Raw genomic sequence first — 17,895 nt, forward strand, 5'->3', positions numbered from 1 at the left:
TCTTGGCACTAACAATCTGTCCCAAAAAGATGTACTCTCTGTGCAGAATGATTTTCAGAGTTGGTGCAGGAACTTAGGAGAATAGGCTGTAGGCTTATTTTTTCAGAGGTTTTACCAGTGTATAAGGAGCAAAATGGAAAAGGCCAGCATATAGCAGAATTCAATATGTGGCTAAAGGAGTGGTGTAAAGGGGGAAGGCTTTGGTTATATTAGTCATGATGTCTGTAGCTGGTCCAATGAAAAAATGTACAAAAGAGATGGTTTGCATCCATCAAAGAAAGGGAGTTGCTCGGCTATAATTTCACAGACTTTCTGGAGGAATATTTAAACTAAACAGCAGGGACAGTGAGTTAATTGATACAGAACATCCCTGTCCCCGGCAATCTAAAAACTATAGGGCTATCAATGCGTGTAACATAGATGTGTGTGTGGACAGAATATCAATCTTGCTGTCAAGAAAAATCAAGCTTCTAATAGTGAGTGCCACACAAAGTACACTAACCAAATAGGTGGTAAGACAATAGGGAAACTCGGGCACCACACAGATCATGTAGAAAGTAAACACAGGGTCAGTCATAAGGACTCAAATGTCTATACACCAATGCACAGAGTATGAGCAATAAACAGGGTGAACTAGAAATTCAGGTTAATGAGGGCAGATATGATATTGTTGCCATCACAGAAACATGGTGGGATGAAACCCACAAATGGAACACACAGCTAGAGGGATTTCAATTATTCAAAAGAAACAGACCAAATAAAAAAGGAGGTGGAGTTGCTCTCTCTATAAGAAATAACTACCTCTCTACAGAAATAGAGCACAACAATGATGAAAACTGTAAACTTGAATGCCTTTGGGTCAATATAAAAGGGGAGGGGGAAATGACATTGTCATAGGTGTATACTATAGGCCACCCAACCAAACAGAGGAAATAGATGAACTTTTTGCTAGTTAGCTAACCAAGGTATGTAGGAAGCATGTCACAATAGTAATGGGGGACTTTAACTACCCTGACATCAACTGGGAGACAAACTCTGCACCAAGTGGAAGATCAAACAGATTCCTGACAAACCTAGCAGACAACTTTGTCACCCAAAAAGTAGAGAAGGGAACTAGGGGATTAGCCATTTTGGATTTAATTCTCACTAACAGAGATGAAATGATAGAAGGTGTTGAAGCCACAGGAACCTTGAGAGGAAGTGATCATGCAATATTGGAATTCAACATTATGGAAGCACAAGCAATAGAACACAGTCAAACTAGAGACTTGGACTTTAAGAGAGCTAATTTCAATAAACTTAGAGAGAGCTTGGGAAGGATTCCATGGATGAGAATCCTCAAGGGGAAAAAACTCAAGAAGCTTGGGAAATTTTGAAAAGTGAGATAATAAAAGTCCAGTCTAGCACAATACCAACAAAGAAGAAAAATAACAGCTCTCAAAAGAAACCAGCATAGCTGCATAAAGAACTCTCTGATAAATTGAAAGATAAAAAGGACAAGTATGGAAAGTGGAAAGAGGGGCACATAACTAAGGCAGAATATCAGCAAATAGTCCGAGCCTGCAAAGATGAAGTGAGTTAAACTAAGGCTCAAAATGAACTAAGTCTTGTGACCAAAGTCAAAAATAACAAAAAAGCTTCTTTCAACATGTAAAAAACAAGAAAAAAGTTAAGGAAATGATTGGTCCATTAGTGGGGGAAAGTGGCAAGAAGGTGGCAAGGAACAGGGAGAAAGCAGAACTGTTTAACTCGTTTTTTGCATCTGTCTTTACACAAAGTGAAAAAGCAGTCCAATCTATCAAAAACAGTACCATAAAAATAGATTAGAAACACAAATTAAGATAGGCAAGAAAATGGTAAGTGAGCACCTGTCCAGCCTAGACAAGTTCAAATCACCAGGACCAGATGGATTACACCCCAAGGTTCTCAAGGAACTGGCAGATGTGATCTCAGAACCACTGAACTATATCTTTCAAAGATCCTGGAGCACTGGGGAACTACCAGAGGACTGGAAAAGAGCTGATGTAGTTCCCATCTTCCAAAAAGGAAAAAAAATGGATCCAGGAAATTTCAGACCTATCAGCCTGACCTCAATACCTTGGAAGATTCTGGAAAAGATAATCAAACAACAAATTAGCGAACACCTAGAGGCAAACAAAGTCATTACCAAAAGCCAACATGGGTTTGTCAAAAACAGATCATGCCAGACAAACCTTATTGCATTCTTTGACCAAGTGACAAAATTGGTGGATCAGAGTAATGCTGCAGATATAATTTACTTGGACTTCAGTAAGGCATTTGATAAAGTAGATCACAAACTACTACTTGATAAGATAGAAAAATGTGGGTAAGATAGCATCACCACTAGATGGATTCTTAGTTGGCTGACCGGCCGTACTCGGTGTGTGGTCCTCAATGGAACTGCATCTAAATGGAGGGAAGTGTGTAGTGGGGTGCCCCAGGGCTCTGTTCTGGGCCCAGTGCTCTTCAACATCTTCATCAACAATTTGGATGTGGGGATAGATGGGGAACTTATCATATTTGCAGACAACACTAAGCTGGCAAGAATAGCCAACACTCCAGAAGACAGGCTTAAGATACAGGAGGATCTGGACAGACTTGAACACTGGGCGCTATCAAACAAAATGAAATTCAATAGTGAAAAAAGTAAGGTTCTACATTTAGGCAAGAAAAACCAAATGCACAGGTATAGTACAGGGGGTACCTTGCTCAATAGTAGTAACTGTGAGAGAGATCTCAGAGTCCTAGTGGACAATCACTTAAATATGAACCAGGAGTGTGCTGCAGTTGCCAAAAAAGCCAACACAGTGCTAGGCTGCATTAACAGAGGGATAGAATCAAGATCACATGAAATATTAATACCACTTTACAATGCCTTGGTAAGGCCACACTTGGAATACTGCATCCAGTTTTGCTCGCCATGATGTAAAAAAGATGTTGAGAGTCTGGAAAGAATACAGAGAAGAGCAACAAAGATGATTAGAGGTCTGGAGATTAAAAGATATAAGGAACGGCTGCTGGAATTGGATATGTCTAGTTTAATGAAGAGAAGGACTAGGGGTGACATGATAGCAGTGTTTTAATATCTCAGGGGCTTCCACAAAGAAGAGGGAGTCAAGCTATTCCCCAAAGCACCCGAAAGCAGGACAAGAAGCAACGGATGGAAACTAATCAAGGAGAGAAGCAACCTATAACTAAGGAGAAACTTCCTGACAGAACAATTAACCAGTGGAACAACCTGCCTCCAATAGCTGTGAATGCTCCAACACTGGAAGTTTTTAAGAAGAGACTGGCCAGCCATTTGTCTGAAATGGTATAGGGTTTCCTGCCTGAGCAGGGGGTTGGACTAGATGACCTACAAGGTCCCTTCCAACTTTACTATTATGTTATGATTAAGATGATAATATGTGCCTGGTTATTGTCTACATTTCCAACAATTACTAGCCATATTTTTAAACATTTTTGCTAACCTCACAGGTGTTAAGTGCCATCTGTAAAACATTTTATATAGGTTTTCTTTGTAAGCCACCACCTTTGTTATTTTAGAATTTCTTTCCCAAAGGGTTTGCCAGTTTTCTAACTCTATATTATCCCCAAAGATTTTTGCCCATATTATCATTGTTTCTTTAACTTGTTTCTCTTCCATCCTTAAACTTAACATATACTTATACGGTTTCTTAATGAATTTTTCATCTGATGTTAATAATATCTGATCAAATTCTGTCTGTTTTTTGTAAAATCCAAATGTTTTAACATCTTTTTCATATCTCATTTGAATTTGCAGGTGTGGCCACCATGATAAATCAGTGTCCTGTTCTTCCAATTCTTGTCTGGTTTTCAGTTTCCCTTCAGTATTCAAATGTCTTTAAAAGTCACAATTTTCTCATAGTTAATTAAGTTTGGGTGAACAAACGCTTCCATTGTTCAAAGCCATCCAGGTATTTTCATATAAATTTTCACTTTTACTTTTTCTCATTCTAGCAAAAGTACATTTCTTATGTAATGATATTGAAAGTATCTGTGTATTTTATTTTTCCCATACCATGTAAAGGCATGCCATCAGAGTTGTAGGTCATGCCCCTCTAGGTATAATAATCTTTTATGTCTAAGAGTTATCCATTCTTTTAACCAAGTTAATACAGATGCTTGTTTATATAAGGCCCAATCTGGCAGCCCAAATCCTCCATTTTCTTTCGCTTCTTGTAGCATTTTCAATCTAATTCTAGCTTTTTTTCCTTGCCAAATAAATTTCAAAGTCAATAAAAAATCCCCAGTTTTATAGGCATTGTTTGAAATAAAAAGAATAGTTTTGGTAAAATATTCATCTTTACTGTTGCTATTATCCCTAGCATTGAAAGTTGTAGATTTTTTTTATTTTCCCAAGTCTAATTTTATTTTGTTTTAGTAATTATACAGTTATCTTCTTTTATTGTTGCACATCTTGCTGTTAAATATATCCCCAAGTATTTGACTTTTGTAACTATTTGAACATATGTTTTTTCTGAGAGTTGATTTTTTTTGTTTATCTGTAAGGTTTTTAGCTATCACTTTGGTCTTCTCTCTATTTATTTTCAGTCCTGCCACTTCTCCAAATTCTTCTATCTTTTTCATAAGCTTGAGGCTTGTCTCAAGCGGCACTTATAATACAAAGACCAAGTCATCTGCAAATTTTTCATCTTTTATCTGCAATCCTTTAATTTCTGAGTCTTCAAGAAACTTCAAGAATTCAATGTGAAGCACTTGGAGGAATGGCCATCATATTTGTCCCAGGTAGAGAACTACCTCAGGGCAAATCAGATCGCAGACTGAAGGCCACAACACTACTCTGTGTGTGCAGCCCAGCAATCTTTGACTTGGCCAAGAACCTTTTCGTGCTGACACCAATTGAAGCGGTCTCCTACGGAGACCTCAAAAAGAAGCTAACCGGACATTTCCAACCCAAGATGTCTGAAATGGCTTGGCAGTTCAAGTTCGACCAGAGAGTGCAGCAACCTGGGGAATCAGCATCAGAGTTCATAGCGGACCTGAGGCAGGCCGCACACCTTTGCAAATTTTCAAATCTATAGGAGCGACTATGAGACCGGCTTGTCTGTGGTCTATGGGACAGAATGCTTCAGCAGAGACTCTTTGCTAGACCAAACTTAACGTTTTCTGAAGCACAAGATGAAGTAATGGCAGATGAAGCCGCTGGGGGCACAGTTCAAACAGTACAGCCCGCCAAAACAACAAAGTTTGAAGAAACGGTCCATCTTGAGGATGCCAAATGCACCGTGGAATCTTCCGAGGAAGAAGAGCCTGAAATCAACAGACTCCAAAAATAATCCAACGCACAACACCACAACAGCCTGCAGCGAGAGAACACTTACAAGTCAGTTCTGTTACCTAGATGTAAGGGGTGCAGCGGCAACCATTTTCACACCGATTGCAGATTCCGATCAGCCACGTGCAGAGTTTGTGGAAGGACAGGCCACTTCGCGGTGGTTTGCAGAGCCCGCTAAAGAGACCGGCCACCCAAACACCTGTTGGAAGAACTGACTAGGAGAGGTACTGGGGCCCAAGGTCCAGTTAGTGTGGGGGTTTTCAGAAGCCGTAGAAGCGTGTGCTGCACCGGGGCTCGACGCCCCCTCAAACCCAAACTCAGGCTCTTGGTAGAGCTACAAAGAGTTCCATGTAAGATGGAATTGGACTCTGGCTCTGCAGTCTCAATCATTTCTCAAGACACTTTTAATATTTTGTGTAGGCACAGTAACAATTGGGCCAAACAAAGGTCCTGAGATATAATCCTAACCGATTTTCAAAATGCTCAAGTTAAAATTAAGGGAGAAGCCACTTTGATGGTAAAATTTAAGGGTTTTTTTGGGCACCTGGATGTCATTGTAGTAGGGGGCCAGAGAACGAGTCTCATTGGACTTGATTGGTTTGATGCCTTAGGTATTCAGATTACTGGCATAAACCGGACACAAACTGCAAACCTCGCATCAGTATGTGAGGACTATGCAGATATTTTTGATTCAGCCCTAGGAACATACACAGGCCTGCCTATCTCATTTAAGCTAGATCCCAACATAGTTCCAATCAGGGTTAAGCCTCGCAGGGTCCCCTTTGCCTTAAAACATAAAATTGATTCAGAAATTGATAAGCTTGTAGAACAGGGCATGTTACAGCCTGTTGATGGTGGGGAGTGGGAAACTCCTATAGTCACTCCACTTAAAGCCAATGGGGAAATTCGCATTTCCGCTGACTATAAATGTACACTAAATAAAGCTCTCAAGCAACACGCTTACCTGGTCCCAGCGGTCAACCACATTTTAGCCTCCTTGCAAGGGGGTACTATTTTTGCTAAACTTGATTTATCACAGGCCTATCAGCAATTGCAGTTGATGAGGCCACAGCTGCAGCTCAGATGATTGTGACTCACAGGGGGGCTTTCAAAGTTAAACGCTTACAGTTTGGAGTCAGTGTTGCACCGGGCATTTTCCAGGGAATCATGAAGTGTACACTTAAGAGTATTCAGGGTGTCTGCCCTTATTTTGATGATGTTCTTATTGCAGGGGAATCCCCAGAAGTGTTAGCCAGTAGGCTCAGGGCTGTTTTGCAGAGGCTTCGCAAAGCAGGCCTCAAATTTAAAAAGAGCAAGTGTAGTATTGGGGTTCCTTCAACAGAATTCCTGGGTTTCCGAATTGATGCTAACGGCATTCACTCTGCTGATTCTAAAGTGAAGGCCATTAAAATGGCTTCTACACCCAAATCCAAAGGAGAGCTACAAGCATTCTTGGACCTCCTAAACTTCTATCACACATTTCTACCTCATAAGGCCACACTAGCAGAGCCCCTCCACAGGCTTCTAGCTTAATGGAAATGGACTAACTTACATGAAAAAAGTTTCCAGGACTTAAAAGCACTATTGTCAGAAAAGTCCACTGTAACTCACTACAAAGAGTCTAAACCAGTATGTCTTTCATGTGATGCATCTCCATATGGGGTGGGGGCAGTTTTAAGCCACATAGAAAAAAATATAGTATTTTACTCAAGGACATTGTCCTCTGCTGAGTGCAACTATGCTCAGATTGACAAAAAGGCCCTAGCTATCATTGCTGGAATTAAAAAAATCCATGACTATTTATATGGCAGGGACTTCACGGTCTTTACAGACCACAAACCTCTGTTGGGACTTTTCACAACAGACAAACAAACCCCCCACATACTTTCTGCAAGAATGCTGAGATGGTCTATTTTTCTATCTGCATACACTTTTAAATTGATTCACAAACCGGGCAAAGAAATGGGCTATGCTGATGGCCTCAGCAGACTACCACTGCCACTAATGGAACCAGATCCGGCTCCAGATGCTAGAATACTGTCCATACAGGACATACCTGAATTTCCCCTCCCTGCAGGGGACATTGCTGCTGAAACTCCACAGATAAAATACTTAGTAGAGTATTGTCATGAGTATACATGGGCTGGTTGGATAAAAGCCCAGGTTCTGAATTTCAAAACTTTTTTGTCCGAAGGCATGAGTTATTTGCCCACAAGGGTGTTGTGATTAAGGGTCAGCCTGTGGGTTCGGCAGTTGGGTCGGACGATTCAGAGGAGGAGGAGGGGGGTGTTGGAGAGCCTCCAGAGGATAGCCCTGAGGCTCTGCAGAGCCCTCAGCCGGGCCCCTCCCATCTGGTTATGACGCAGACCCAGCTGTGTGAGCCTGACAGCATGGATGAAGATGACCCACAGCTGGCCCTGTTCAAGGATGCCTGCCGCAGAAGGCAGTCAATCAGGAGTAAAGAGAGGAAGGCAATGGGGCACCTCGAAAGGAGGCAGAGAGAAGCCACGCCTTGAACTGTTTAAAAGGGGAGTGTGTGGGAGGGCTGGTTTGCTGAAGGCAACCATTTGAATAGCTCCTGTTTCATGGTTCGTGTTTCTGTTTTTCTCTGTTTTATGTCAATAAATTTGGCAGGCTTAGTTCCAGCCTCTTGCCGTTTGTAAAGGGGTTGTCCCTGCCTTTTCTGCAGGGCTGGTAGTAGGCTGGTACAGAACAAAGGGGTGCATTCTATGGGGAAACAGAGTCATAATTCCCACTTCCCTAAGAGACAGGGTTTTACAGTCATTACATGAAGGCCATCCAGGCATTGTCAGAATGAAAGCTTTAGCTAGAAGCTACCTTCGGTGGCCTGGCCTTCATAGGGACATTGAGGCACAAGTCCATGGTTGTTATACGTGCCAGCAATCTAGGCCTGAAATGCCACAGGCATTTCACAGGTGGGAGGAAATGCACACTCCCTGGTCTAGGGTTCATATAGACTACGCTGGGCCCTTTCAGGGACAGCTCTTCCTTATAGTAGTGGATAGCCACTCAAAATGGCTGGAAGTAATTCCAGTTCCTAACATGACTACTGCTAGGACCATCCAGGTGCTGAGAAAACTCTTTGCCACACATGGTTTGCCAGATGTCTTAGTTTCAGACAATGGGGCCCAATTCACTGCTGCTGAATTTCAGGTCTTCCTTAGAGCTAATCTCATCAGACATGCAACATCTGCACCTTTTCATCCTTCTTCTAATGGTCAAGCTGAATGCATGGTGAGGACAACAAAGGAATCACTCAAGCGCATTGTCACAGGTGACTGGCATCACAGCTTGGCAGATTTTCTACTCTGCCAGCATTCTACGCCCTGCACTGCTACAGGCAAAAGTCCTGCAGAACTACATTGGGGGAGGCGCTTGATCACTAAACTGTACAGGTTACATCCAGATAGAGTGACAGCAGAAGCCTCTCGACCAAAACCCCCGAGGGGGCTGCACATGGGTGATTGGGTTTGGGCCAGGAACTATGGTCATGGGAATCTGTGGGTTCCTGGTCAAATTACCAAGGCATCTGGACCCCTATCTTATGAATTGGGGTTGGAGGGAGGGCGAGTTGTCAGATTTGTTGTCAGTATTCTTCCATATCTTTATACATGATTTAGATGAGGAAACAGAAGGGAAATTCATCAAATTTGTAGACAACACTAAACTGGCAGGAATAGCCAACACCTCAAAAGACAAGTTCAGGATCCAAAAGCATGTTGATGTCATCCCTCTCCACCCCTCCCTGGTCCACAACCCATTTCACCTGGAAGTATTGTGAAATGTTAATCATTCACCTGAAGTATTTCTGATTGGTCGAGGTATACAGGGGGTAGTGATTTACAGATGATACCTATGACACTGTTTCTCTGCCTCCAGAAATAATTTGTATTGGCAGAAACAATTGATTGACAGCCAGAGTGCATGACAGCCTACTAACATGCCCAGAAACATTTTCCACTGGCTGAAGCAAAATGACTGACAGCTGGAACACATGACCACCTAATGCATACAAGAAGTATTTCTGATTGGTCAGCAGCCAGCATAACCCTTACATGACTTATAAGAAAATGCTTATTGAATAGGTGAGTGAAGTGGGATTAAATGTAAAAAAACATAAAATTCAATGTGGCTAATGCACATGAGTTGGCTATTCAGAGCATGAGTGATTCTGACAGGCAGGGGAGAGACATACATGTTAGAGCAATACTATATGACTAATGCACATGCATGTTTATCACAACTGTGTTCAGGACATGTTTGGGCTTGCCCCAGGCATGTCATTTTGAGCAAGCATTGTAGAACTATCTTAGTGGGCATGCTTATAAGGCATGTGGATATATATGTGACAGACATGCTCAGGGCATGTTCAGGCTTGCACCAGGTGTGTCATGCTGAGCAGGTGCTGATAAAAGGAGTCTCTGTGTCAGGGCCCACCTCAAACCCACATCTTAAGAAAGCAGGACTCTTGGAGACAGTTTCTTCCAAGCAGGAACTTTTACTAAGAAATAGGAGATAGCAAACATAATGGACAGGATCTGAGGTATTCCCTTACAGATCAATATTTTTAAACTGTCCCCAAGCAAAACCCACCCCACAGTTCATCCAGGCAGTTCCAGACTGGCCAATCTTCAGGTGGTAAGTCCATCGTGGGAAAGGAAAGGTAACATCAATCCAGTTCTGTTTGCAGTATAATCATTCCACAGCTCTTTACACCTCCTTTGGAGAAATAAACCAGTTCCTGGAGGTTTGTATCTTTTTCCCCACCCCTTTTTCTAGTTGCCCGGTAAGGAAAGAAGAGTTCAGAGAGATGCATACTATAGAAAGCAATTTGTTACATTGTAATGGATAGCAGACAGTAGAATAAACAAAAGGTTACATTTAATGGAGGAAGTGAAAGCAGTAAAGCCCGCATGCCTATCCCCTCTCCCCCTTGGGAATATGGCAGAATCCAGGGGAAGGTGAGATTTGGTTCCAGCTCATAGGAGATAGTTAGAAATGAAATATAAATGGACTCTGACACTCTGCAAATGGTTGAATATTTAAACCATTTAAAGCCTGTCCTCCATTTAATAATACCATGGCAGAACAGCTTGATAAATGGAGGCTAAGTCAGTGTATTTAATTTCTTGGGGGAAAAGGAAAGGCTATTGATAAATCGTAAGTGAAAGGATGGTAGGGTTATGCATAACAGTTTACCAATCTGAGTTAAGAGTTGAAGCTTCACCTTTTTCATGGATCCACTACCTTAGGTATCTATTGTGCATCTTCATGTTGTGAGCAATAAATGTATATCCTTTAAATTTGGGGTGTACAAATGTCTTATAAATTCCTCTAGACAATTATTGCCATACCATTCCCACTCCCAAACTTCTCCATACTCCAGCATGTCCACAACATAGACATAATTTTATGTGTGTGTTCCTGTTTCTTGACAACATTCAAAATCATACACTGTGTATCTTTTTCCTGATTTTGGGTAGCAAACCCTTTTCAGAAAACTTAAATGTTCATTCAGGTTATCTACTTTTTCATCACACTGTCCATACTTCAACTTTCTACATTCTATATGTGGAGCAGCGACATTAACACTACACCAGGCACAAAATACATTATCATCACAATCAATTTTTCTTTCCTCTGCCAACCGTACATGCCTTTCAAGGCATGCCTTAGACTGATAAAACAATTTGCCCTTACTGTATCTTGTCTTCTCCGTATCCACCTCATGACACTCTGATTTCAAACGTGTGTGACAAAAGTATTGACAATCATGTCTAAATTTGTAGTGGTATGGTATATGGCACAGCTAGCAGAAGTAACGTACACCCATGAACCCTTTGCTTTTTTTAATCCCATACCAATGCTTGTTGTGCAACAATATAAACACTAGCTTTTCTTGTTGTGGTCTTCCAATGACAAAAACCTCCACCCACCCTCGATTATAAAACAAAATCTTTACAGTTACACGCAAGTACTCTTCAAATAAGTGTACCTGTGAGAAAATCAATTCTGCTCTTCATAGAAATACCAAGGCTGCAATGGAACTCCCTGGCTCTAATAACAATTACTTGGTTAGTAAATACACAATTATATAACAAATATAACAGGTTGCCTGCAAAACACAGAAATTCCCCCTCCACACTGAAATCAACCACATGTTGTCTTTTCTTTTCCAAAAACTTACTGAATAACACTGTGCTTAATTTCTTGAGTCTTCCACTGTCCTTGTTCTTCACAATAGTGACTATTAATTCTAAAGAGTTCCTTTGTAACAAACCTTCAATGTGACTAAGGAACTGATCAACATTTAGTCTCACATATGTCTCCTAAGACCAAAGAGAGGTCCATTTAATTGCATCCAACCATTCTTACAGTCCAAGAAACTACAGAAATTCCCTTCTAAGACATTTCTCATACTATCATTTTTTTTCCTATGGACTCAGCTGCTTCTTGCCTGTCCATTGTCTCATCTGCTACTCTTCCTTCTTCCAAGGTCATTCCCATATATCATTAGTCGACAGCCTGAGAATCTTCCAAAAAAGAACAATTCTGTTGCTTTCTAGATTTACCCATAATGCTCCTACTGATCAATAAGATAAAAGGTACAAAAAGGAATGTTCTCACAGCTGCAGCAAGATTGTCATAACCTACACCACCCCTTGAAGAAAGTTGAGTTATGAGATTCTCTTTTGATGGGAATTACAGCATTTTTCATCCTGGTGGAAAATCCATCTTCCACATTGCACAAATTTTTAGGATGATACCCAAAGGCATAACAATTCCTAGTGCTCAGCCTTATAGAAACCAACAGATGCTTGTTTTCTTTGCAGAAATTTTGACGAGCAATATGCTTTGTGTGGCTTTGGTGAAAGATTTATGAGTACATAAACATATTGAATTCCAATATGACATGATCATTCTCACCCAAGATTCTTGTAATTTCAATTCCTTCTATCACTTCTTCTCTGTTAGTAAGAATTAATACTTTCAACTTTTATTGTTTTATCAATTTATAAAATACAAAGAAAAATAACAATAAGAAATTAACGGAAGAAAAAAGAAAAGGGGAAAGAAAATATAAGGTACAAGGGAAGAAAGAAAAAGGTGTTGACCTCTGTTTAGTATAGTACAAGATAACAATGTTACAACCTCAACTTTTTACTTTTACACATTAGTATATAACTAGCCATTTCTATAACAACACACCTAATTAGCAAAGCCAAAGTCAAAGTTTCATTTTTTTCATCACAAGCACAAAATCCAGGTGATATCCAAATAAAAAACATAAATATATTCTCTTCTTTGAAAAGAATAATCAATTTAATCATTACTGCCTTATCTTCCTTGTTGTTGAAATAATATGTATTTCTATTTGCACTTAATAATCTTTATAAACTATCACCATTTATATTAACAAAATTCACTGTATCCTTTCAGATTGTTTAACACTAAGCTTTTCTTTAAAAACATTTCTAAAATTAAAACATTGTAATGCATCTTTTTAAAACTTCTTAGCATACATATTTTAAAGTTCACTTTCAGACCAATAAAATTCCAACTAATTCCAAATAACTCATTCAATTTAGATCACTCCCTCCAAGTTACCCTCCTAGAATAATTATTTTCTTCTTTTATGCATCCTTTTTAAAACTCTAGATTTTGCTTTAAGCTAATATATCTTTTTCTTTAACTTTCTCTTAACTTAGATATTTTCAAATACATTTTCAATAATATTTTACAAACTTTAGGAATTACTTAAGCATTATATGTAAAGGAAAAATAAATTTTCAAACTTTAGATTAAGACTTTCTTTCAATTACAATTATATCAAACTGATGAAAATCCATCCTAATTCCAATAGACTCATTCCAGCTTGTCTTCATGGAATAAAATCTTTTTCTCTGGAATATTTGTCAAGTAGTTATAAGTTTCTCTTTTTCTCAAGGATTTCTCAACCTGGTTAAAAATCCATGAGGAGAAAGTTTCAAACTTGTCCTTTTAAAAGTTGCAAATTTTCTTGGAGCTCTTCTTTCAATTTGTTGGGAGGCTTCTATTTATATTTATTTATATATTTATATTTATTAGATTTTTATACCGCCCTTCTCCCGAAGGACTCAGGGTGGTGTACAGGGCAATAAATATTAAAATATTAAACCATCTTAAAAATTGGTGTCAGGTTTATATTCCAAAATTATAGTTGACTCTTCTGCATTGTCATATATGTGTGAGATTGCCTTGGTGGTTTGGTAACTTTCTATACATATTTGTATCTCTGAAGTAGTTTGAGTAATCTTTTTAACATCTTGGAGTAGAGCTGTTCTATGAACTGATGGATTTTATTTAAACATTTTTCAAACACATCTCTAATAATTTGCTCCATCTTCTTAAATCCTTCTTTAGTCAAAAAGTAACTCTTTTGTATGTCACTTAAGAGTTGTTGATCAATCAGGAATCATAAAAAATGGAATTTTAGCCACCCACAGCAAAGCAAACCAAGCTACAAATTACTAAAAATAATAAACTAGAACCACAACTTTCTGCCCTTTCCATCATTTTTTTTAAAGTTAGTCACACTTCCTTATTATAGCTTGCCTTAGCAGCCTTCCTGCTTGTTGTTTAACAAGAACTCCCCCAAATAGCGCAAATCTTCAAAAAGGAATAACAGGCGGTAGCTAAAGAGAGCTTCTTTTAGCTTAATAAAGATTAATAGTCCTTATAATGGTTAAGAAATTAAAGTCACAACTTACTGTTCATTTGAAAAATAATTTCCAAAACTGCTGCTTCTTCAACAATGAACTGATTGAAGCCCCACCACCACCATTTCAGCATGCAAGCTGCTTCAAAGCGCAGCTGTATCTTTAAGGGATAATCCTAGGACTTTCCTTAACCCAGGAGAGTTGTATAAACTAAAGGAATGCTTGTTCTTTCTGTTGATGATTGAAGAAGCTAGATTCCAGGGAAAGCCACCTCATGGTGGTGGTCCCTCTAGTTCCCTCCACTATCTTTTCGACAACAAAGTTGTCAACTAGCTTGGTCAGGAATCTGTCTGATCTCCCACTTGGTGTAGAATTAGTCTTCCAGATGATGTCAGGGTAATTAAAGTCCCCCATTACTATTGTAGTGTTTCTTACATATATTTGTTAATTGGTTAGCAAAAAGTACACCTATTTTTCTGCTTGGTTGGGTGGGCTGTAGTATATTTTTATAGCAGTGTCATTTTTCCCCTTTTATATTGACCCATATGGATTCTAGGAGGTTTTTATCCTTGGTTTTGCATATTTCTGTAGAGATGTAGTGAACTTTTATATATAATGCAACTCCACCTCCTCTTTTGTTAGGTGTGTTTCTTTTGAATATTTTGTATTCTTCCATCAGTACATTCCAGTCATGGGTTTCATCCTACCAAGTTTCAATAATTGGAACTATATCATATCTACCCTCATGTACTAACAATTCAAGTTTACACTGTTTGTTTCCCAAACTTTGAGTGTTTATACATAGGCATTTGAGATCTTTGTGTCTGACTCTAGGTATGTTTCCTATAGCTCCTATTTGGTGTTTGAGTTTGTCTTCCTTCCCATTGCTCCTTACCTCATTATTTGATTTGGTTTTTTTGTTGGAATTAGGACTTGGAGATCCTAAAGGTTGGTCACCTTTTCCCCTCAATTTTAATTTAAAGGCCTCCTGATAAATTGAACCAGTCATTTTCCAAAAACATTCTTCCTGTTGTTTGTGAGGTGAAGCCCATCCCTTGCCAAAAGCCCATCGTGGAGGTAGTGCAGAGCATGGTCCAGGAATCCAAAGTTCTCTTGGTGACACCAACCCTTTAGCTAGTGGTTCACTTCTAGAATTCTTTGTTCTCTTACTGGATGTTGACCTTTCATTGGAAGTACAGATGAAAAAGCTATTTGTGCACCTAATTCCTTAATGCTTTTGCCTAGCTGCTCATAATCACTTAATATTTAGGTTTTCTTGTGTTATTTGTCTTTCTATATATAGTAATAGAAAAGGGTAGTAATCTGTGGGTTTTATTATTTTGGTTCAGTTCTTTTTGCTCCAGGGAGACAACATACCTCTTTAGTTTGACTCTATGGTCTACAGATACCTGGTTCTGTTTTCTTGAGAATTGAATCTCCTATCACCAACACTAGCCTTCCCCCCCCCCCCAAGAGTGTTTTGGGATATTTTTCTATCTATCACAGAAGCACTTGATGATGCTACTTTTTGGGGACATTTCATGATGCTTCTTTTCCAGGTGTCTGCATGTTTTCTTCCAGGGGGATTCTATGAAATTGATTGCTCAGCTCCAATGGGGCTGCATCAGAGTGGGTGGGTTTTGTATGAGTGATATGTTTCCATCTGTCTTCTTCTTCTAAAGGGTCAATATATAAAACTTTTAGATGGTCAAATACTTTGGACTGAATCCTGACTGGTTGATAATTACAAGACCCCTGAAAAGAAGAACTGTCACAAAATATTGTTTTCTGTGGCCCCTTGACAATTGAAAATGTATTGAATTATAAAATAATAATAATAATAATAATAATAATAATAATAATAATAATAATAATAATAATAATAATAATAATAATAATAATAATAATAATAATAATAATAATTTTATTTATATACCGCCCTTCTCCCGAAGGACTCAGGGCGGTGAACAGGGCAGATATATAAAAAATACAAAAATACAAAAGTTAAAAGAGAATTAAACATATGCCCAACTAAAAACAGTAAATACATATATTAAAAATGACAATGAAAACCCAACCCATCCCCCATCAGGCTAGGCTGGCTTGTTCAAATAAGAGTGTCTTCAGATCGCGACGGAAGGAGCGAAGGTCGGGTGCCATCTGGAGCTCAACCGGCAACCGATTCCATAGCTCCGGGGCGCCCACAGAGAAGGACCTCCCCCTGGGGGCCACCAATCAACATTCTCTGATCGGTGGCACCCTGAGGAGGCCCTCTCTGTGGGAGCGCACAGGGCGGAGGGAAGTTGATGCCGGCAGCAGGTGCTCCCTAAGGTACTCCGGACCCATGCCATGTAGGGCCTTAAACACCATTACCAGTACCTTGAATCTCACCCGGAAGACAACTGGTAACCAATGCAGCTCACGGAGCAGAGGTGTAACATGGGAGTATTGGGAGACTCCCAACACAACTCTCGCGGCTGCATTCTGTACCAGTTGGAGCCTCCAAGTGGTCCTCAAGGGCAGCCCCATGTAGAGAGCGTTGTAGTAGTCCAGACGAGAGGTCACGAGCGCGTGAGTGACCGTACATAAGGCATCCCGGTCTAGATAGGGCCGCAACTGGCGCACCAGGCGAACCTGGGCGAAGGCCCCCCTAGTCACAGCTACTATATGGTCTTCCAGAGTGAGCCGTGAATCTAGGAGGACTCCCAGGTTGCGAGCCCTATCAACGGGGGGTAATAGTTCACCCCCATGGAAAGAGATGGAATGTTCTGAATATCCCGGGATGCCGGAATGCACAGCCACTCAGTCTTGTCGGGGTTGAGTTGAAGTCTGTTCCTCCCCATCCAGACCTGAACCGCCTCCAGGCAACGGGACATCACATCGAGGGCATCACTGGGGTGGTTTGGGGTCGAAATAAAAAGCTGGGTATCATCGGCATACTGATGATACCCAACTCCAAAACCACGAATGATCTCACCCAGCGGTTTCATGTAGATGTTGAACAGGAGAGGCGAGAGGACCGACCCCTGAGGAACTCCACAAACGAGAAACCTCGAAGTCGACCTCTGCCCCCCTGCCAACACCAACTGCGAACGTCCCAGGAGATAGGAGGAGAACCACTGCAAAACCATGCCTCCCACTCCCAATCCCCTGAGACACCGCAGCAGGATACCATGGTCGATGGTATCGAACGCCACTGAGAGGTCTAATAGGACTAGGACAGAGGAATGTCCTCTGTCCCGAGCCCTCCAGAGATCATTCACCAGAGCAACCAATGCCATCTCTGTGCTGTACCCGGGCCTGAAACCCGATTGGTACGGGTCTAGATAATCCGCTTCATCCAGGACCAGAGGGAGCTGATGCGCCACCACACTCTCAACAACCTTCGCAAGAAAGCGAAGGTTGGAGACCAGATGAAAGTTATTCAACACAGCTGGGTCCAAGGCAGGCTTCTTGAGGAGAGGTCTCACCACCGCCTCTTTCAAGACGGCGGGGAAACTACCCTGACTCAAAGAGGCAGATATAACCGCCTGGAACCAGCCTCGTGTCCCCTCCCGGGCCGCATAAACCAGCCAGGAAGGGCACAGGTCCAATAAACATGTGGTGGAGCTCAGCCGCCCCATAATCCTGTCCACTTCCTCCGGAGTCACAGAATCAAACTCCTCCCAGGTATTATCGTAAAGACCACCCGTGTCCTGATCGTCAGACTCTGCCCAGTCAGAGTCCAGACCAGTCTGAATCCGAGCGATTTTGTCTGACAGATGTTGGTTAAACTCCTCGGCACGACCCTGCAAGGGTTCCTCCCTCACCTCCTGATTAAGGAGGGAGCGGGTC

Source organism: Vipera berus (assembly GCF_964194415.1).
Source record: "Vipera berus genome assembly, chromosome: 7".
NCBI classification, from domain to species: domain Eukaryota; kingdom Metazoa; phylum Chordata; class Lepidosauria; order Squamata; family Viperidae; genus Vipera; species Vipera berus.